Source organism: Heterodontus francisci, chromosome 33 (genome assembly GCF_036365525.1).
Source record: "Heterodontus francisci isolate sHetFra1 chromosome 33, sHetFra1.hap1, whole genome shotgun sequence".
NCBI lineage: Eukaryota > Metazoa > Chordata > Chondrichthyes > Heterodontiformes > Heterodontidae > Heterodontus > Heterodontus francisci.
In genome coordinates this window covers 38,979,314-39,001,162 of record NC_090403.1, presented here as the reverse complement: position 1 = coordinate 39,001,162, position 21,849 = coordinate 38,979,314, and the positions used below count along the sequence as shown (strand labels likewise).

Here is a 21,849-nt window from a genome sequence, read left to right as displayed (position 1 = left end):
CGGTTGCCCCCACCATGGAACCTGACGTCGGGCTGAGAACAAAATACAGCCCCTGGTTTCACTCTTATCTGTCCAGTCATAGCCAGAGAATCTCCTGCAGTAGCTTCACTTCCTGTTCCCTCAGCAGTATCTCTGGATATTCCCCAAGGTATATCCTTGGACCCCTCCTATTTCTCATCTACATGCTGCCCCTTGGTGACATCATCCAAAAACACAATGTCAGAATTCCACATGTACCTGTTAACACCCAGCTGTACTTCACCACCATCTCTCCACTAAAATGATAATTTTAAATTCAAGGCATTGCTGGTGCAGGAGTCAGTGTAAGTGAGCAAACACAGGAGTGATGGTGAACAGGACTTGGTACAAGTAAGGATACAGGCAGCAGAGATTTGGATGAGTGCAAGGTGGGAGGCCAGCTGGGAGACCACTAGAATAGTCGAGTCGAGAGGTAACAAAGGCATGAATGAGGGTTTCATCAGAAGTTGGGCTGAGTCAGGAGCAGCGATGGGCAATATTAAGGAGGTGGAAGGAGGCGTCAAGTGCCCAATCTGTTTCTGAGTGCATAATGGATAAAACATTATCCATTAGGTTTTAAAAGCATAGTTCAATTGTTGCATGAATAGTTCAAAGGGACAATTGAGGTTGATTAGGAATACTGAGATGACTGTTCAGGATAGTTAATACACATGTTCAGCACATTTGTTTTCCGAAGTTAGGAAATTTTCACAGTTGTAGAAGACAGGAATTTTGCAGATGAGCCTTCCTTCATCTTGCACAGAACATGCTATAGCACATTACATGAGAATAGATGAATTGGAATGAAAGGGGCCATTTATCTGTAAAGCCCACTCCTTTCCAAAAATAAACAGACAATTTTCACCACCATCAACTCTAGTTTATATCATCTCCCTACTAGAAAGAAGCTTGTAAGCACAGCTAGAACATTCATGTGATGTACCGTGCTTCTATTTATATCTCAGGCAAGATCTGCTTTGGTTGTTGTGTGACAACGTTAATACATTCAAAAGGAAAGCATTTTTTTTTTACATATTTGTTCTCAGGATGTGGGCAGGGTTGTCAACACTCCAGGATTTAAAATTTAATCTCCATCACACTTCTGCAAGGAACCCAAGAGAAAATCATAGTGTTTTTTCTCTCATTTTCTTTGAACATTTTCCTTTATTAGTTACAAAATATTTGGAAATGGGAAAAAAAAACTGTTTGACTAACATTCAGGCAACAATGAGTGTCCGCATTGCAATTGGCGTGTTTAGATGATGTGTTGTGAGGATAACTGTGCCAGGCCACCAATGACATGAGTATGAGGGACAAAAGGTCCTGTGATGAAACCGTCTGGAATACACCTAGCCAGAATTGGGAACCGCAGATGTGAGCAACACTGGCAAGGCCACATTTATGCTCTGTTGGTACTAACATTTATTGCACATCCATAGTTTCCCTGGTCTTCTTGAACCACTGCAGTTTTTTTTAGTAAAGGTTATTCACACAATGGCAATAGGTAGGGAATTCTGTTTATTTGCTTACTGGGCCATGTCAGAGGATATTAAGAGTCAACCATATATTTTGACCCTGGATTTACATATAAGACAGACTAGGGAGATTTGACAGTTTCCCTTTCCTGAGTGGCATCTGTGAATCATTTTTATGACAAACTGACAGTTTTTATGGACATTTTTGATATGGCCATTTACAGATTTCCAGATTGAATTCAGTTTCATAACTTAGTGGGATTTGCTCACATGACTCTGGTTTGCTTGCCTCGTACTATGATTACTCAACTATTGTACCCATAAAATGTCATTACATGTAGCAACTTTCATCCTTGGTACCATTCTAGTAATTCTCCTCTGAGGCTTTGACATCCTTCCCAAAGTTTGGTGCCCAGAATTGGCTATAGCACTCGAGCTGGGGACTAATCAGTGTTTTAAAAAGGTTTAGTACAACTTCCTTGTTTTTGTTCTCATGCCTCTGTTTATAAAGCTAAGGATGCTTTTTTTAAAACAGCCTTCTCAGTTGTCCTGTCACCTTTAAAGAATTATGTAGATACACCCGTAGGTCTCTGTGCATCTGCATCTCCTTTAAAATTGCACATTTAGTTTATATTGCTTCTCCTCATTCTTTCTTCCAAAATGAATCACTTCACACTTCTCTGCATTAAACCTCATCTGCCATATGTCTGCCCATTACACCAGTCTGTCTATGTCCTCCTGATGTCTGTTACTATCCTCCTCTTTGTTTACCACATTTCCAAGTTTCGTATCATCTGCTAACTTTGAAATTGACAGGGTGGTGGGAACAGATTGAATAGTAACTTTCAAAAGAGTATTGGATAAATACTTGGAGGAAAAAATTGCAGGAACATGAGGAAAGTGTCGAGGAGTGCGACTAATTCGTTTGATCTTCGAACGTGCTGGCACAGACCTGATGGGCTGAATGGCCTCCTTCTCTGCTGTACTATTCTATGATTCTATGACATAGATTTTAACATACCTGACCTGATGGGAACAGGGGGATTGGTAAGGCGTGGGGAACCCAGAAGTCAGGACTCCCCTGCACACTGTGTGTGTATGGCTTCACCAATTGGTTCCTCATCCAGAAGCCAGCCTGATTGACAGGCCTGGTGTTCAGATGGGGAACAGGTCGGTGGAGGCAGCAGGACAAAGTAGGCCCACTGCTGTGGGGCGATCTTGGCAGGGCGTTGGGGAGGGGGGTGGTGGTACATCATTTGGGGATTGGGATTGATTCCGGGTTGTGACGTGGGTTGATTGGCGGGGTCAGGGAGGGGTGAGAGGTTGATTGAGGTTTGGGGAGCAGGGAAAGCGGGAAGGGGTTTGATGGGAAGGGGATCAGAGGTTGGGGGTGTGGGGGAAATGGGAGAGGTCAGAAGTTCGGGGGGGAGGGGGAAGGTCAGAGGCTTTGGGGAGGGTCCTGGGGGAGGGGTGGGGGAAGACTAGGGTGGGGAGAGGGCCCAATTACGGGAGTTTCCCAGGCAGCCACACTGGATCCAGGCAGTAGGTGTAAAAGTACTTGCTTCCTGGATCCAGGAGCCCTTGCCTGGATGGAGCTGTTGGGTTTCCCGAGGCTCCATAGTTAATTTCGAAAAGTTGAATAACAATGAATCTCACAACCTCATTATCATATTTAAAATCCCAACCCACCTCAGTTAAAACCGGAAGTGGGCAGATTGAAGACAGGTTTGGTTTGGGATTTTGATTTTTAAGACTTTAACCCCTACCCCTGCGCCCCCTCCCCCACCCCCAAACAAACCCCAGCCAACACAAACCCACCTTTTTTTGGGGTTAAAATTCCTTCCCAATGATTCTATGCCTGTATATCCAAGTCCTGGTCATTAATAAATATCAAAAAGAGCAGTGATCCCAACATCAGTCCTGGGGGACACAACTGCACACTTTCCTCCAATCTGAAAAACAACTGTGTGTGTATGGCTTCACCAATTGGTTCCTCATCCAGAAGCCAGCCTGATTGACAGGCCTGGTGTTCAGATGGGGCGGCACAGTGGTGCAGTGGTTAGCACTGCAGCCTCACAGCTCCAGGGACCCGGGTTCGATTCTGGGCACTGCCTGTGTGGAGTTTGCAAGTTCTCCCTGTGTCTGCGTGGGTTTTCTCCGGGTGCTCCGGTTTCCTCCCACAAGCCAAAAGACTTGCAGGTTGGTAGGTAAATTGGCCATTATAAATTGTCACTAGTATAGGTAGGTGGTAGGGAAATATAGGGACAGATGGGGATGTTTGGTAGGAATATGGGATTAGTGTAGGATTAGTATAAATGGGTGGTTGATGGTCGGCACAGACTCGGTGGGCCGAAGGGCCTGTTTCAGTGCTGTATCTCTAATCTAAACTCTTCAACACTACTCTCTGTTATTCCTATAAGGGAAAAAAGTATCCATGTCTCCACAGCAACTGTTGATTAGTTACGACATGTGTTACCCAATCAAGTTTTCATACTCATATTTCATGTCAAGCAATATATCACAGCACATGATACCAGAATGTTTGGGATTGATATGGGTTGTACCATATATTGTATTGCTTGTTAAAAACGATTGTAAAGATTATACACACAGATCAAACTCTACCCAGGATAGTATGACAATACTGCCTGCTTTTGCACATGGGTGCCAACAATGAAAGTTTATGGCCTAGATTTTGAAATGATTGATGATTGGAATAATGACATATTGAATTAGGAGAAACATATCAATAAAGTGCTAATTCTATATTCTGTGTAAAGACCAAAACTTGCAAGCCATGATTTAGATAGTCAGAAAATAATCTGTAAGTCAGGAGATCGTGAAAAAGCAAGAGTCCACTCTAAGAACCAAAAAACAAACCTCAAAGAATCTCATGAAGCTCAACCATATTAATAATAATTACAGCAAAGGGAGACAAGGAAAAGACTTGAGAAATGATTTCAGTGACATGAATTGGTCTTCAGGAAGAAAGAGCAACAATAGTGACCGGATATAGAATCAGAATGGTTACAGCACAGGAAGAGGCCATTTGGCCCATCGTGTCGGGGCCAGCTCTCTGCAAGAGCAACTGAGCCAGTCCCACTACCCCTGTCCTTTCCCAGGAGCCATGCAAATTATTTCTCTTCAGTTGCTTATCCAATTCCCTTTTGAAGGCCTCGGTCGAATCTGCCTCCACCATACTCTGAGGCAGTGCATTCCAGATCCTAATCAGTCGCTGCATAAAAAAGCTTTTCCTCATGTCACTGTTGGTTCTTTTGCCAATCACCTTAAATTGGTGTCCTCTGGTTCTCACCCCCTTTGCCAATGGGAACAGTTTCTCCCTATCTACTCTGTCTAGACCCCTCATCCTCTCAACCTACTCTTTAAAGAGAACAGCCCCAGCTTCTCCAATCTACCTAAGTAACAGAAGCCCCTCATTCCTTAAACCATTCTTGTAAATCTTTTCTGCATCCTCTCTAAAGTCTTCACAACCTTCCGAAAGTCTGATGCCAAGATTTGGACACAATCTCCCAGCTGAGGCTGAACAACTGTTTTTTCTGGTTCATCATAACTTCCTTGCTTTTGTACTCTGTGCCTCTATTTATAAAGCTCAGTAATCCATATGCCTTTTTAACCATCTTCTCAACCTGTCCTACCACCTTCAATAATTTGTGCACATATATTCCCCAGTCCCTCTGCTCCTGCATCCCCTTTAGAATTGTGCCCTTTATTTTATATTGCCTCTCCTCATTCTTTCTACCAAAACATACCACTTCACACTTTTCTGCTTTAAATGTCATCTGCCACATGTCAGCCTGTCTATAGCTATTGTAATGTTCCTCACAGTTCACAATACTTCAAAATATGCTAACCAACAAAGAGGTTAAATAGAAACCAAAACAATTGATGTCAACTCTTAAGCAGAAGATATTTTGGGGTAAGATAAAGTATTTCAGTAAGCTTGTCATCCGAATCCTGTAACCAGCTGAATGTAGGCCACAGCCATGATATTGTATTTGCTAACATCAGTGGAACATTCATTTCCCAGCCACTCAAGGGAGGTAAAGCAGCTGGAGGCCTGTTATGTTTCAGTCTTTGCCACCACCACCACCACCACCCCTCCCCCCTCGCACTACATTGTCGAGGATGTCCAGCCCTTCCCGAGAGGATCCAAGGGAGCAACGAAACATGACAAAGAAGGGAAATAAGCGAGTAGCCTTCATTTTATTGTAGGTCCATTTGGAATTTGTGGCCTGAGGGCCTCCCAGCTACTGTTCTCTAACAGCAGCCAGAAGGGCCCAAGCTTGGCAGCCAGTCTTGCAGCTTTGCCCGGTCCCTCTGCTCCTGCAGCCCCTGCTAGGAAATGAATGTTCCACTGATGTTAGCAAATACAATATCATGGCTGTGGCCTACATTCAGCTGGTTACAGGATTCGGATGTCAAGCTTACTGAAATACTTTATCTTACCCCAATATATCTTCTGCTTAAGAGTTGACATCAATCGTTTTGGTTTCTATTTAACCCCTTTGTTGTTTAGCATATTTTGAAGTATTGTGAACTATGAGGAACATTACGATAGATATAGACAGGCTGACATGTGGCAGATGACACAATGAGTATGATCAGACCATATGAATGGGCTGTCCCACCAAATTTGGGAGCATGTCCCATGCCCAGGCAAGAACAGCAGTGATGTCAAGGTCCACCTCTTAAGGTTCTGAACAACAGTATTTACATGATTTGTATGCATCATTCATGACATTGATATGCAAGATCGACCTATAAGTTAGAGATACTACCACAGGACATATATTCTTTATATTTGTTGTTGTTTAGAATCTCAAAACAAAGCAGAAAATACTGGAAAACATTTAGCAAGTTAATGAGCATCTGAGGGGTAGGCCATCCATCATCAGATTTGGCTGAACCACATTAAGTGCTATCGAGCCTCACTCTTTTCTCCCAATACTATCCACTACTTCAGGATCATCCTGGAGAGCAAAGAAAACCCTCAGCTTCTTTTCTCCACTAACAACCATCTCCTTAGCCTCCTCTCCCCTATTTCCTCCAACAAATGTGAATGGCTCATGGACTTTATTCGTCACTATTGAGACAATCTGGCTACCTCTGCTGCTTCCTCTTCTTCCCCTTTCCCACTACGCTAATCCATCTACAAGACCTCACTATGCTGGTTCTGCATCTTTCTCTACTTCCTTTCCATCTCTCCTCATGTCTTCTCCAGGCTGATCTAGTCCATGAGATCCATCTCCTCTTCCTTGATCCCATTCCCACTCAATTGCTGACTACCCAATTTACCCACCTGGCTTCCATTCTAGTTGACATTGCAAATGATTTGCACTCTTGCACTGTCCCTTAATCTTTCAAAAGTGTCCTCATCTCTGCTTTGTGACTGACATGCACTTTCCCTCCTCGTCCTCTGTGATCTCTCTGCAGTTTTGATGTGGTTAGCCATCCTCCTCCAACATCTCTATTTTTTCCAGCTCAGTAGATGGGCCCTGCATGGTTCCACTCTTAGCTATTCAATCTTAATGACAGCATCTCCAGCTCTCTTCCCGTGCTCACACTTTTTACATCTGAAGTCACTGAAGCAGCTATCGTAGGCTCCCTCCTCCTCATCATCCACTTGCTGCTCATTGGCAACGTTAACCATAGATATTGGGTCAGCTTTCAGATTTATATAGACGTCACCCAGCTGTACATCTCCACCACCTTTCTCAACTCCTCCACTGCCTCTGTGTTTGCCTGACATCCAGTCCTGGATGGAGTTCCTCCAGTTAAATATTGAAAATACTGAAGCCATCATCTTAGGACACCATCACAAATTCTGTGCCCTTACCCTTGATTCCACTCCCTGTTCCGCTGCTGTCTCAGGTATAACCAGACTGTTCACAATCTCAGTGTGCTATTCGACCGTAAGGTGAGTTTCCAAATACATATCCTCCACACCACAAAGACCACCTATGTCCACCTCTGTAATATCACCTATGCCTCAGCCTATCTGCTGCTAAAACTCTCATCTATGGCCTGGCTTACCTCCTGAAGTGCCTACTGCAATGCTCTTCTAACTAGTTTCCCATTCTTCAACTCATCCAAATTTGTGGTGCCCATATCCTACACCAAATCCTGCTCACCCATCACGCTGGTCCTTGCTGACAGTCCTGCAACACCTCCAATTTAGTATTCTCAACCTTTTGTTTAAATGCCTTCATGGCCTTGTTCCTCCTCCAGTCCTGCAAACAACCCCCAACTCTCTGTTCTTCCAATTCTGGTATCTTGTGCCTCCTCCTCTCCCTTTCACCCACCAGTAGCAACCATGCCTCCAGCCATTTAGACCCCACCATCCTGAAATCACTTCATAAACCTCTCCCTCCCTCCCTAAAAAATTATTGTTTTGGTGAAGCTTTTCGTCATCCTCCTTCTTTGGCTCAGCGTCCATTTTATGTCTTGAATACAAATCTTTGAACCATTTTGCGGTTGTTATCAGTGTTGTTATTGCTACAAGCTTTCAAACAAAAACAAGATATATGCAAACTTTCTTCATCCAGCTGCATAGCATCCTTAGTACAATATGCCAGACAGAGGCAGTTACATATGTGAACTAATGAAATGATGACCTCCTGGTGAAAGCTCCACCACCAGATCTTCCACTGAGTGAAGTTTGGAGCTACCAGGAAGTGGTACCAAAGTGTGCACCAAACTGCCCTAATTAGGATTGTCTCAAAGACTGAAGAGTATTTGACACAACACTATACAAACGGCCATTATTACTCAAGCTTAGGGACCAAAATACACTTTGAATTTCCATAAATATGGGAGGAATTCTATTGAAAGGGACATTTTATCAGTTAATGAGTCATTTCCGATGTACAGGTGCAGTGGTTAGCACCGCAGCCTCACAGCTCCAGGGACCCGGGTTCGATTCCGGGTACTGCCTGTGTGGAGTTTGCAAGTTCTCCCTGTGTCTGCGTGGGTTTTCTCCGGGTGCTCCGGTTTCCTCCCACAAGCCAAAAGACTTGCAGGTTGATAGGCAAATTGGCCATTATAAATTGTCACTCGTATAGGTAGGTGGTAGGGAAATATAGGGACAGGTGGGGATGTTTGGTAGGAATATGGGATTAGTGTAGGATTAGTATAAATGGGTGGTTGATGTTCGGCACAGACTCGGTGGGCCGAAGGGCCTGTTTCAGTGCTGTATCTCTAATCTAATCTAATCTAAACTATCTGCTCTATGGTTTGATTGATTACAGCTACTTTAATATTAAGGAAGCATCTTATGAATACACTGTGAGAAGCCAAATTTGCCTTTATCCAAATATCTCAATCAAGTTTTTACTGGCTAACAAAGTACAAAGCTGTAAATCATCCAAGGCAGGAGTGAGTTCATCTAACTCAATGAAAATAACAAATAGGTCATCATCGGTCACGGAATAGGAATCATCAATTGATATTACCATTTGTCTCAATGATTTGAACTAGTTTAGAGAATGATAAATTGTTTCTATTAGTTAAAGAAGAATGCAATTTTTTTTAGATATTTCTTCTTGGCAGTTTTTGATTATCTCTCCCTTTGCTGCAAAATATGAACCATATTTTACCTTCTATTGTGTATGAAAAATATTTCTGATTTTAAAGAAAACCATATTATTTAATGTAGTCAGGAACAGATCTAAGCTTCATCTGAATCTAAATTGAATGAATTTGCATGGATTGAAATGTTGATGATTTTCCCACCATGGAATGATTTGGAATTATGATGACACACCCTGGCCAGTACAGGCAAGTACAGTTATGTACTGCAGAAGAAGATTCACTTTAGCAAGTGATACAATGAGTGCAGGCAATATAAAGGTGATAGGAAATATCCGTACAAATCTCTAGCTATGACTACAGTAGTGTTAACAAAGCTTTTTATTTTCTATAAAGCTCATGTCAGGTTTTAATGCGCAATAAGTTAAACTACAGTCTGTACAAGATGACCCATTTCATTTACTAAAATATTGCAGAATCTTTTGATTCTCCCTTTGGAAGTCATACGAAGAGCGAGTTAGAGTGCAGCAAGACTGTTGTCCAAGAAGGTGTGATACTGTTTCACTTTACAAAGAGAATCAACTAGTTCAGCAGAATTTTTCAGCAAGCACATCGGGGCAACAGTCAGTAATGTTGGCACAAAATTGATTTTCATTTTTAATATTTCCTGTATGCAGCTTTCCACATTGGTAGCATAAGAGGGAGACGGTGGCGTAGTGATATTGTCACTGGACTAGTAACCCAGAGACCCAGGATATTGCTCTGGGGACATGGGTTCAAATCCCACCATGGCCAGCTGGTAGAGTCTAAATTCAATTAATAAATCTGGAATTAAAAAGCAAGTCTAATGATGGCCATGAAACCATTGTCAATTGTCATAACAAAAACCCACTAATGTCCTTTAGGGAAGGAAATCTGCTGTCCTTATCCGGTCTGGCCTACATGTGACTTCAGACCCACAGCAATGTGGTTGACTCTTAAATGGCCTAGTAAGCCATTCAGTTGTATCTAACCGCTACAAAGTCAATAAGGAATGAAACCGGATGGACCACCTGACAACGACCTAGGCACCGGAAACGACAAAGGCAAACCCAGCCCTGTCAACCCTGCAAAATCCTCCTTACTTACATCTGGGGGCTTGTGCCAAAATTGGGAGAGCTGTCCCACAGATTAGTCAAGCAACAGCCTGACATAGTCATACTCACGGAATCATACCTGACAGACAATGTTCCAGACACTGCCATCACCATCTCCGGTTATGTCCTGTCCCACCGGCAGGACAGACCCACCAGAGGCATACTGTCGGGATGGAGTTGCCCTAGGAGTCCTCAACATCAACTTCGGACCCCATGAAGTCTCATGGCATCAGGTCAAACATGGGCAGGGAAACCTCCTGCTGATTACCACCTATCGCCCCCTGTCAGCCGATGACTCAGTACTTCTCCACGTTGAACACCGCTTGGAGGAAATGGCAAGGGTGCAGAATATATTCTGGTTGAGGGACTTCAATGTCCATTACCAAAGTGGCACCACTACTGACCGAGTTGGCTGAGTCCTAAAGGACATAGCTGCTAGACTGGGTATGCAGCAGTTGGTGAGGGAACCAGCAAGAGGGAAAAATACACTGGACTTCGTCCTCACCAGTCTGCCTGCCGCAGATGTATCTGTCCATGACAGTATTGGTAGAAGTGATCACCACACAGTCCTTGTGGAGACAAAGTCCCGCCTTCACATTGAGGGTACCCTCCATTGTGTTGTGTGGCAATACCACCATGCTAAATGGGATAGATTTCGAATAGATCTAGCAGTGCAAAACTGGGCATTCATGAGGCGCTGTGGGCCATCAGCAGCAGGAGAATTGTATTCAATCACAATTTGCAAACTCATGGCCTGGCATATCCACCACTCTACCATTACCATCAAGCCGGGGGACCAACCCTGGTTCAATGAAGACTGCAGGAGGACATGCCAGGAGCAGCACCAGGCATACCTCAAAATGAGGTGGCAACCTGGTGAAGCTACAACCCAGAACTACTTGCAGACCAAACAGTGTAAGCAGCATGCGAAAAACAGAGCTAAGCGATCCCATAACCAACGGATCAGATCTAAGCTCTACAATCCTGCCACATCCAGTCGTGAATAGTGGTGGAAATTAAACAACTAACTGAAGGAGATGGCTCCACAAATATCCCCATCCTCAATGCTGGGGGAGCCCAGCACAATAGTGCAAAAGATAAGGCTGAAGCATTTGCAACAATCTTCAGCCAAAAGTGGCGAGTGGATGATCCATCTCGACCTCCTCCTGAAGTCCCCAGCATCACAGATGCCAGTCTTCAGCCAATTCGATCCACTCCACGTGATATGAAGAAATGACTGAAGGCACTGGATACTGCAAAAGCTATGGGCCCTGACAACAGTCCAGCAATAGTACTGAAGACCTGTGCTCCAGAACTTGTCGCGCCCCTAGCCAAGCTGTTCCAGTACAGTTACAACACTGGCATCTACATGGCAATGTGGAAAATTGCCCAGGTATGTCTGTACACAAAAAGGACAAATTCAACCCAGCCAATAACCGCCCCATCATCAGTAAAGTGATGGAAAGTGTCGTCGACAGTGCTATCAAGTGGCATCTGCTTAGCAATAGCCTGCTCAGTGACGCTCATTTTGGGTTCCGCCAGGGCCACTCAGCTCCTGACCTCATTACAGCCTTGGTTTAAACATGAACTCAAGAGGTGAGGTGAAAGTGACTGCCCTCAACATTAAGGCAACATTTGGCCGAGTATGGCATCAAGGAGCCCTCGCAAAACTGAAGCCAATGGGAATCAGGAGGGAAACTCTCCACTGGTTGGAATCATACTTAGCACAAAGGAAGATGGTTGTGGTTGTTGGAGGTCAATCATCTCAGCTACAGGACATCACTGCAGGAGTTCCTCAGGGTAGTGTCCTAGGCCCAACCATCTTCAGCTGCTTCATCAATGACCTTCCTTCAATCATAAGATCAGAAGTGGAGTTGTTCGCTGATGATTGCACAATGTTCAGCACGATTCGTGACTCCTCAGACACTGAAGCAGTCCTTGTAGAAATGCAGCAAGACCTGGACAATATCCAGGCTTGGCCCAATAAGTGGCAAGAAACATTCGCGCCACATAAGTGCCAGGCAATGACCATCTCCAACAAGAGAGAATCTAACCATCTCCCCTTGACATTCAACAGCATTACAAACGCTGAATCCCCCACTATCAACACCCTGGGGGTTACCATTGACCAGAAACTCAACTGGAGTAGCCATATAAAGATCGTGGCTACAACAGCAGATCAGAGGCTAGGAATTCTGCAGTGAGTAACTCACCTCCTGACTCCCCAAAGCCTGTCCACCATCTACAAGGCACAAGTCAGGAGTGTGATGGAATACTCTCCACTTGCCTGGATGGGTGCAACTCCAACAACACTCAAGAAGCTTGATACCATCCAGGACAAAGCAGCCCGCTTGATTGGCATCCCATCCACAAACATTCACTCCCTCCACCACCGATGTACAGTGGCAGCAGTGTGTACCATCTAAAAGATGCACTGCAGCAATGCACCAAGGCTCCTTAGATAGCACCTTCCAAACACACGACCACACCACCTAGAAGGACAAGGGCAGCAGATGCCTAGTAACACCACCACCTGCAAGTTCCCCTCCAAGCCACACAAAATCCTGACTTGGAACTATATCGCCGTTCCTTCACAGTTGCTGGGTCAAAATCCTGGAACTCCCTTCCTAACAGCACTGTGGGTGTACCTACCCCACATGGACTGCAGCACCTCAAGGAAGCAGCTCACCACCACCTTCTCAAGGGCAATTAGGGATGGGCAATAAATGCTGGCCTGGGCAGTGACGCCCACATCCCATAAATAAATTTTAAAAGGAGCTATCTGGGCAAGCATCCAATCCCCAGGCCCATGATTTTAGACCTATTAAATTTAGTAGCTGGAAAATTGTGCGGACATTTTTCAGGCACATGCCCAATTTACTAACACACCCATTCCCTCCAATGTGTGAAGCTCTGTACCGGAACACTGAAGATGAAAATTTACCCTTCAGAAACTTACAGATTGAAGTAGATCACAAACTGCGAAAAAGAAGTAAAATGACTAAAACTGATCAGAAACTAGTGAGAACAGGTTCATTCTCAGGGTCAGAGTTTAGTGGGTAAAAATTTATCTTGGGCAGTGGCACAAAATGGCTGACATTGGACTGGCTACCCATTATATGCAACGCATGATATTTAACTCCACTGGTTGCAATGGAGCCAAATATTAGACGCTCCGTAGAATGAACAGCTGATCCGATATTGCCTGTTTGGCCCCATCGCCCACGACAAATTTCTACCCTTAGGACTTGAACTCTACACCTTACATTTATCTGATTATAGTGCATTACAATTGGTGCCAGCACCTTTGGGCTTGGAGCCAGGAAACATAGCCAAGATTTCCAGTTCTTCAGAGATGTCAGAGACAGTGTGTGATTGGCATATAGAAAGAGGGAGACAGACAGGTAGAATAGAAGACAAATAAAAGATAGAGAAATAGAGATTTTAAAAATCTAGATTGTGTGAGACAAACAGAAAGATAGAAAATTTGAGAGGAAGATATATCACTTGAAAAAAAAGCAAGGAAATTCAAATATTAATACATAAAAATTAGGCCATCAAGTAACACATTTCACTGTAAATGCATAGTTAGGATTCAGCGTATTCCCATAAGCGACCCATAAGCTAACTGTGAAAGCTGGCAACTTAGTTATGTCTACCACACATGAGCAAGATGCAACTCATCATTCACATATTTCCTCATCCCTTCCATAATAAGTTTAATACGAAGTACAGTTGCTAAAAACAGCTCTACAAAATTACTTTTAGTTCAACAATAATATCATCAAAAGATTTTGTACCCAAAATATAATTATATTAAAACCACATTTTGTTGCATTGTTAAAATATTGACTGTACATCTGAGGCCTGCTGCCAGATAATGTTTATTAATAGGACCAGTAACTTTCGCAATGAAATCGCACCCTCTTTCTGTAGTAATTATAAAATTCTGATTTGTTGTAAATTTACATCTGTTTGGAATTAAAACGAACCAGCTACGAGGCAGCAATGGTGGCATATATTACCTCCTTAACATCACTCAACTCCACCCCTGCCTCAGCTCATCTGCTGCTGAAACCCTGATCCATGCCTTTTTTAACTCTAGACTTGACTGTTCCAGCACACTCATGGCTGGCCTCCCACATTCTACCCTCCGTAAACTTGAGGTTATCCAAAGCTCTGCTGCCCATGTTCTAACTCTAAACAAGTCCCATTCAACCAACAACCCTGAGGTCACTGACCTACATTGGCTCCAGGTTAAGCAACTCTTAAGTCTTGTCCTTGTTTTCAAATCCTTCCATGGCCTCGACCCTCCCTAACTCTGTAATCTCCTCCAGTCCCTCAAACCTCCAAGATATCTGTGTTCATCTAATTCTGGCCTCTTGAACATTCCTGCTTCTAATCACTCCACCATAGGTCTCTGTGTCTTCAGCTACTAAACCTTTCCGCCACTCTACCCCTCTTTAAGACGCTCCTTAAAACCTACCCCTTAGGCCAATCTTTTGGTCATCTGCCCTTATAGCTCCCTATGTGGCTTGGTGTCAAATTTTATAACACTCCTGTGAAGGACCTTGGGACCTTAGTTACCTGAAAGGCACTATATATACACAACTTGTTGTTGTTGTATTGGCTGACTAAAGAGGCGCCCGTGGATTGATAGACTATGGGTTTATCCTTCAAGGTATACTAAGGCCACACTCTTACAATATTCGGTATACAGCAAACATAAACACATCGTCAACTTCAGAATTTATAGTGCATTTTTACAAAGTTAAACCTGCAAGAGCAATCTGGCAAATGTTAAATAGTGTCGTTACATTTATCAAAATCTTGACCTTAAAACTTTATTTTCTGACAACAATGCTGGACGTTTTTATTAATAATTGGCTCAATGCTTTGACTTTCAGCTATGTTTTTCTTCCCACATATATAAAATTTTCTTCTTGCTTAGGGTATCCTGGTTATTTTCTTTGGCAAACACAGGATGGATTGTGTAGCTGTAAATGTTCGACTACTCTGGCTTTTGTACATGTTGCAGACTTGTTGAAGGATGTTTATTTGCCAAGTGAAATTTGTATTCAGGTGTTCATAGAATTCGTGCAGCAAGTGCTGAGAATAGGGCCGTGTGGAAACATTTTCTGTTTAGCGAGCTGATACATTTAACTGTGATGGTTTCCATCTCAGCTATTAAATCATGATGCTAAGTAAGTAAAGCAGTGAAAATGTCATGGCTAGGTGATTTAAAAAAATCATATTACTCCTACTTTTTTCAACACGTTAGTTATATTTTTTATATGATTTCCTAGTAGATCACGTTGAGTGCTCTGCTCCAAAGCCTGGCGACCCGACCCGAACCCGACTAGACTTGACTACATGTGTCAGGTTTGGGTCGGGTCGGGTCTACATTCTGAGTTCAGCATTCGGGCTCAGGTCAGGTCGGGCTAGATAGTGCTGCTTCCGGGAACTCACGGAATTGGGCTCACCCATGATTCTCCACAACTCCATCTGCAGGAATAGCCTGCTGCCGGAACGGATGAACAGGATCACAAGTATTACCATTTGGACAAGGTAGAGCACAATAACACGTTTAATATCATTAAATTTATTGCGATATTTGGGTCGGGTCAGGCATGAAAAAAATTCAAGGACTCGGGCCCGGGTCAGGTTCAGGTTGGCTGTGGTCGGGTTTCAATTTTATACCCGAGCTGGTCTTTACTCTGCTCGCCTGATGTTTGTGGCTTGATTGTGGTGCTCTGAGCTTTTTGTGTCTGTCTTTCTTCCTCAAGGATGCTTACTCCCTTAGAAATTTTGTTTTTTGCGAATTGCCTTGATCTTTCATCTTGACCTTTGTAGTAAAGCCTGGCTCAGGCATAAAATTAAAACCCGACCATGGCGCACCCAACCACAGCAAACCCGAACCCGACCCGGGCCTGAGTCTGTCAATTTTTTTCATGCCCAACCTGACCCAAAAATATCTAACATGTCATTCATACAGAAACAAAAATCACGTCAAAACGTAAATTAAAAAGAAAACAATACAAAACAAAACCCGACAACCTGAACCCGACCCAACCCGAGCCCGAATGCTGGACACAGAATATAGACACAACCTGAACCCGACACATGTAGTCGGGTTTGGTCGGGTAACCAGGCTTTACTTTGTAGTATAAGGATGTCAAGGGTTAATACCAATGACAGTGAGAGAGACCCCTCCCACTGTACCAACAATGATGTAACATTCACATGAGATAGGTTTGAGAAGAAGAAGGTATAGCAGCATGAAGGGTGCTAGCTTAGGTGGCTTGCGGAGAGTGTATGTAGTAACTGTAAATAATAGTTATTAGTTAACTTTACCAGAGTCTAAGACTTCCTCTAGAATTCCCTACAACACTACTAATACAAACTCAACAACCTTGTGCTGTGTGTCTTTGTTATAGTGTGTCTATCTGTAACGATCTTTGTTTCAGTATCTTTAAATTTGTGTCCTTGTGACCCAACTTACTTCTCTCTGTTATCCTGATGTCTCTCATTGTACCTTTCGAATGCTTATCTCCATGTCCTCGGTTGTTCTATCTCTAACTCTAGATTCCTTTGCTATCTTAGATTGTTGTTTTTCTCTCTGTTTATTTATGTCTTTCACTTTAACCTTCTGCTTGTCTTTTGCCCTTAAAGTATTTTTCATGTGTCACAGTCTCTTTTTCCATTTGTGCCTCCATCTGTATCTGTCCCTCTAATCACTGTTTCTCACACAACTGCTTTTTTTAGTATCTTTGCTCCCCCTCAGGCTTTCAAATCTCTCTCTATCTCTGTGAATCCAATCTCTTGTTCTACAAACAATCTTTGCTTTGCAATATCTCTCTCCCACCTAAGTCTCTCTCCTGTTGTAATCTCTCGCTCTTCTCCAGCATTGTCTTTCTCTCTCTCTCTGGCCACCAAATTTGTCCTTCTGGCTTTCCAGTCTCTTATTTTGCCTTCATCACTATTTCTCTCTGTCTCCACCTGTCCCCCAATCTCTGTTTTTTCATTCCCTAAATCTCCCTCTGACATCCCCCCCCCCCCCATAATGTCTCTCTTTCCTCCAATCTCTCCGTGTTCCTTTCTCAGTCCTCCAAATCTTTAATTTTCCCCTTATTTTCTGCCTGTCTGTCTCTCGCACATCAGAGCACTGATGGCAGCAACAAAATCGCTCACAAATAGGCTGTGCATCAGCTGAACATTATTGGCATGATGCAATGTGGAGAAAAAAAGTTTTCCTTTGGGGGTGGGGGAAGCTTGGGTATGGAGCACCACCAGTGGCAATAAATGCTGTGAAAATGCGCCAAGGATTGAAAATACTATTTAGGCAATAAGAGGCCTAAGGAGTGAAAAAGGCAAACAGCAGACCAAGAAACTTCCTGTGAGTAAGCAGTGGCATGCAGTAGATGCAGAAACAAAATGTATTGTGTCCAAGGAGATGCATAGTGAGGTAACCCTGCAAAAAGGCTCAAAATTGAAGAACAATGCTGTAAGAAGAGACAGGGAAGGCAGCTGCAGGGCAGAAGAAAAGAGTACAGGAAAATGAACTTCTTAAAAAAGTAATAAAACACAAAGATATAATAGGAAAACTTACTTCTACCAGGAGTGTAGAGCTGGCACAAAAGGTTCAAATAGGACTCTCAGTCCACCTAGTGTTCAAAGTTACAAGGAGAGGCTTTCACACAGTGTTTGCTCCTAAACAGAATAATTGATGTTGGAATGTTCAGTTTGCTTACCCACTGTTTTTTTTCAGGTTTGCACTTGCTGCTGTTCAATATTCAGTGTATTTACACCTAATCTGTACTAATGCTTTGTCTTTCAACACACCATTAACATATTGTTTGCCTTTGCTCCGTGACCTTTTGGTCAGCTATGTGGCCTGGTCCAATCTAGACCTCCTTTGTTATCTCTTGCCCCACCCCCACCTCGCTTGCTTATAACCTGTGACTTTTCTAATATTTGTCAGTTCCGATGAAGGGTCACTGACCCGAAACGTTAACTCTGCTTCTCTTTCCACAGATGCTGCCAGACCTGCTGAGTGATTCCAGCATTTCTTGTTTTTATTTCAGATTTCCAGCATCCGCAGTATTTTGCTTTTATTATATTGATGTTGGAAACCCCGCTCCCCATTACAGCGCCACCTACAGGTGTAACATTCAAATGTTGACACTTAAAAATTATTTTTTTCATAGACAGACACTGGAGTATTTAATGCATTTTGAAATGGAATGCAGTGACCCCCTCTTTAATTTTAATATCTAATAGATTTCATTAATATTACTGTGCTTATCATATTGAAAGATGCCATTACAATGGAATGAAACCCTTTTCAATTATTGCCATCTAATCTTAGCATAAAACATTCTTGGATCAGGTATAGGATGGTCAGATGCAGAACAAAGCACTTACTTGTAATCTCTCAAAGAATGCGTTATAACCTCAACCTCAGACGTGCTTCCCCCACCAATTGAATTTACCAACCTTGTGATCTCTTTGACTAAGTGCGAATTTAGCCCGAATCAGTGCTAAGTAAAAGTGGTTTGTCCTACAGACTCATGCCCAGTAGCAAACAGGTTGAGGCTATCTGTTATCCTTACGTTGGTAGCAAAACAAATTCACCGCAACAGATCTATGCCAGTAATAAAGTTCAAACCCACTGTACTCAGTATGTTCACATTCTGTAGGAGAATTGACTGACCATGCATCATCATAGGTCACATCACTGCATTTAAATAATGCCATTAGGTTGCTTGCATGCAGGACACACCTCCTATGAAGTTGGACAAAGTGCATTTTAATGATTTCCAGGCTTTTGTTCTTGAATTGACAGGGGGAAATGTAAGCAACAGGAAAATGGAGAGGAAAAGCAAGTACAGCAAATGTATGATAGTACATCTTAAAATTAAACAAAATGGCAGACATTATGAACTACTAGAGATCCAAACTTGGTAGGTTTTACCAACTGTGTCTATTCAATAAATGCAAAATGTTAAGCTTCTAATAAATATGTTCAGATTTATAAATCATGGCTTATCTCAGCTACAGGTGATTTGGAGTATATTGAGATTCATGATAAGGTGAGATCAGATTGCAAGATGATGATCAAAGGATCCAGATGATGTTGATAGCCTGTAATTTTCTGGCATTCACTGAATGCAATTTTTTAAATGTAAAACTATATTTTATGAGAGTGGAGTTTTAACTTTGTTTCATAGGTTTGGCAATGGTTGTTCTTTTAGATGTGATGGGCTGGGCACAGTTCCTTAAAGAACATTAAGGAACATACAGGAGCTCATAGATCAGAGCTATATAGATGGTTGTCAAAGAGCTCTGAGATGATCCTTTTATTTAGCTACTTGCCAGCACTGTGCCTAACACTTTGGTCCATGACGCCACCCTGTGGAATGCAGGATAAATAGAAAAGTGTCAAGCTCCAAATATTTTTGGTGTTACGTATCGTGGTTGCCAAATTCAAGAAAATAACTTATTGACAGGGATAGCCATCTAATGTATAATCCACTAAGATTCCTGAGAGCTAAAAACTAATTTAAAAAAGCATTGGCAGTGTAACAAATACAGTCTTTCTTCAGCAGCACCTTCCAACCCCATGACCCTCACAACCTAGGAAGGACAAGGGCAGCATCACTTCCACATTGTACCTCATCCTGACTTGCACATAAATTGTTGTTCCTTCATCGTTACCAGGTTAAATTCCTGAATCTTCCTATCCAATGCCACTGCAGCAGTTCAAGAAGGCTGCCTACTAGGAATGGACAATATGGTTGCCTTGCCAGTGACACCCACATCCTGAGCATGAATTAAGAAAAGTAATAAATGACTTGCCAGTCCACAACAAGGCATTCAGATTATTAGAGTGTAGATTGAAGAGCTTACAATAAAATTTGAACCTTCATGTAGATGTAACTCTTTGAACTCTTTGAATTCAATCTTGCTAACAGTTATATTGAGCTGCATAATTAGTCTATTAGAACCTATTACAACCATTGATGAATCCAATAACATCAACCTGTGATGGAGATTACCATAACATGAGGGGATTGGGCGTGAGTAAATACATCCAAACACTGCAGTGACAAGTAATATAGGGCTGAATTTTAGTTCTGGGGTTGGGTGAATTTCCAGGTCCTGATACCCCTGTCGCGTCGGTGCCTGATGCCCACGCGATTATTGATTCGCTGGCCAATTAAAAGACAGGAACATGCCAGCAAACTGGCACGCTGGACAATGGCAGGAAATTGCAAGCCCGACGGTCTCCGTTCCTGCCTCCGCAACTATTTAAAAATTTGACCCATTAAGTCTGTCTTTTGTTTCTGATCCAGATCATGAACAGAGAACAAACGACAAAATGACATCTAAAAGGGCACAGCTACTGTATTTGGCTATCTGCCAAGGAGAGAGCTTGTGCACTTGCGTTTTTCTAATAAGTTACCGTGGTGAAGTAAAATAATAACAAAGATGGCTAAAGTTAGACATTCCTACCTCCATTTAAAGATACTGTAACATATAGTCAATGGTTATGCCATTGTCTTAGGTATATGAAACTAAGACAAAAGCTCAGTGGATATGTACTTCTTGCCTAAGCTGTCATTGGCATGGTGATGCCTCAAGGAGCCAACGATTGACTTTCTGATGACTAGAACCGTGAGCACATATTCAGGCCTGATTAATCGACTGATTGCAGCTCCAAAGTGCAAAGTGCTTCATAACGATCCTCCTCTGGCCTGATGCAAAATCAGTGACGCAAAAAAATCAGCAACACAAACATGTTTGCCTTCGAAATTATTTCAAACCATCTGTATAAAATGATGATTTTCTTTTATTTTTTGTTGCTTTCCCGTCACTCTTGTCCCTACACTGAGAAACTTAAATAAACCTAACAAACCTCCCGGACCCTTTAGACACGAACTCTCGCTGCAAGGGCTACATGGTAATGAGGACAAACTTGTGGGGACAGGGAAAGGGCACAGCTATCACCGGTGTTCCTGAAATATGGTTATACAACACTGCAGTAAGAGTGGACAGACATCAATCTGGAAAATATTTCATAGTTTTTCAGTGAACATATTTCAAAAGGCACAATCCTCATGTTAGCTTTTTCAGTGAAAATCATTCAACCGGAAAACTGACAGCAGACATGAATTTCCAATACCATTTAGGTCTGCCAAAAAATACTGCTTTGCTTGGTTTTGAATGCTGTCATTTCTGGCTTGCAAACCAGAAAATCCTGACAGCAACACAGCTTTAATATTAGTGAACCGTACTTTACTGGAATTCTTTTGAAAGTTTGCAACATTGATTATTGTGAGTTTCTGTATTTATCCTGTTTTCCCCCTTTTATGTTAACTTACTTGCCATGAAAGAAGCATTTAGTACCTTACCCAGCACAGTCCCTGATCAAGAACTGACACAAGCTGGTGTTATTGTTGCTGGTGTGCAGGGTATCAGAAGCTCCAGCAGGTGACGCCACAATGACAATGTGCTCAGATCTTCACTAATAAAAACTTGGCTGGGCTGAAAAAAGGACCGACATTTATCTGGTGCCTTTCACAATGTCAGGACATCGCAAAATAAATCACAGTACTTTTGAAATGTAATCACTATTTTAATGTAGGAAATGTGGTGGTCAATTTGTGCAA

At 42.7% G+C, this 21,849-nt stretch overlaps 1 protein-coding gene across 3 annotated transcripts in view; it reads right to left on the bottom strand.

Moving 5' to 3' along the window:
- The window catches only part of mpp2b (MAGUK p55 scaffold protein 2b), a 565,073-nt gene extending 544,274 nt beyond the window's left edge, over positions 1–20,799 (bottom strand). For all 3 annotated transcript variants that reach the window (XM_068013331.1, XM_068013337.1, XM_068013332.1), the window contains exon 1: positions 20,693–20,799. The gene's annotated coding sequence lies outside the window, so the exon portion shown is untranslated. The remainder of the gene's footprint in view (positions 1–20,692) is intronic.
- Positions 20,800–21,849: the final 1,050 nt, after the last annotated feature.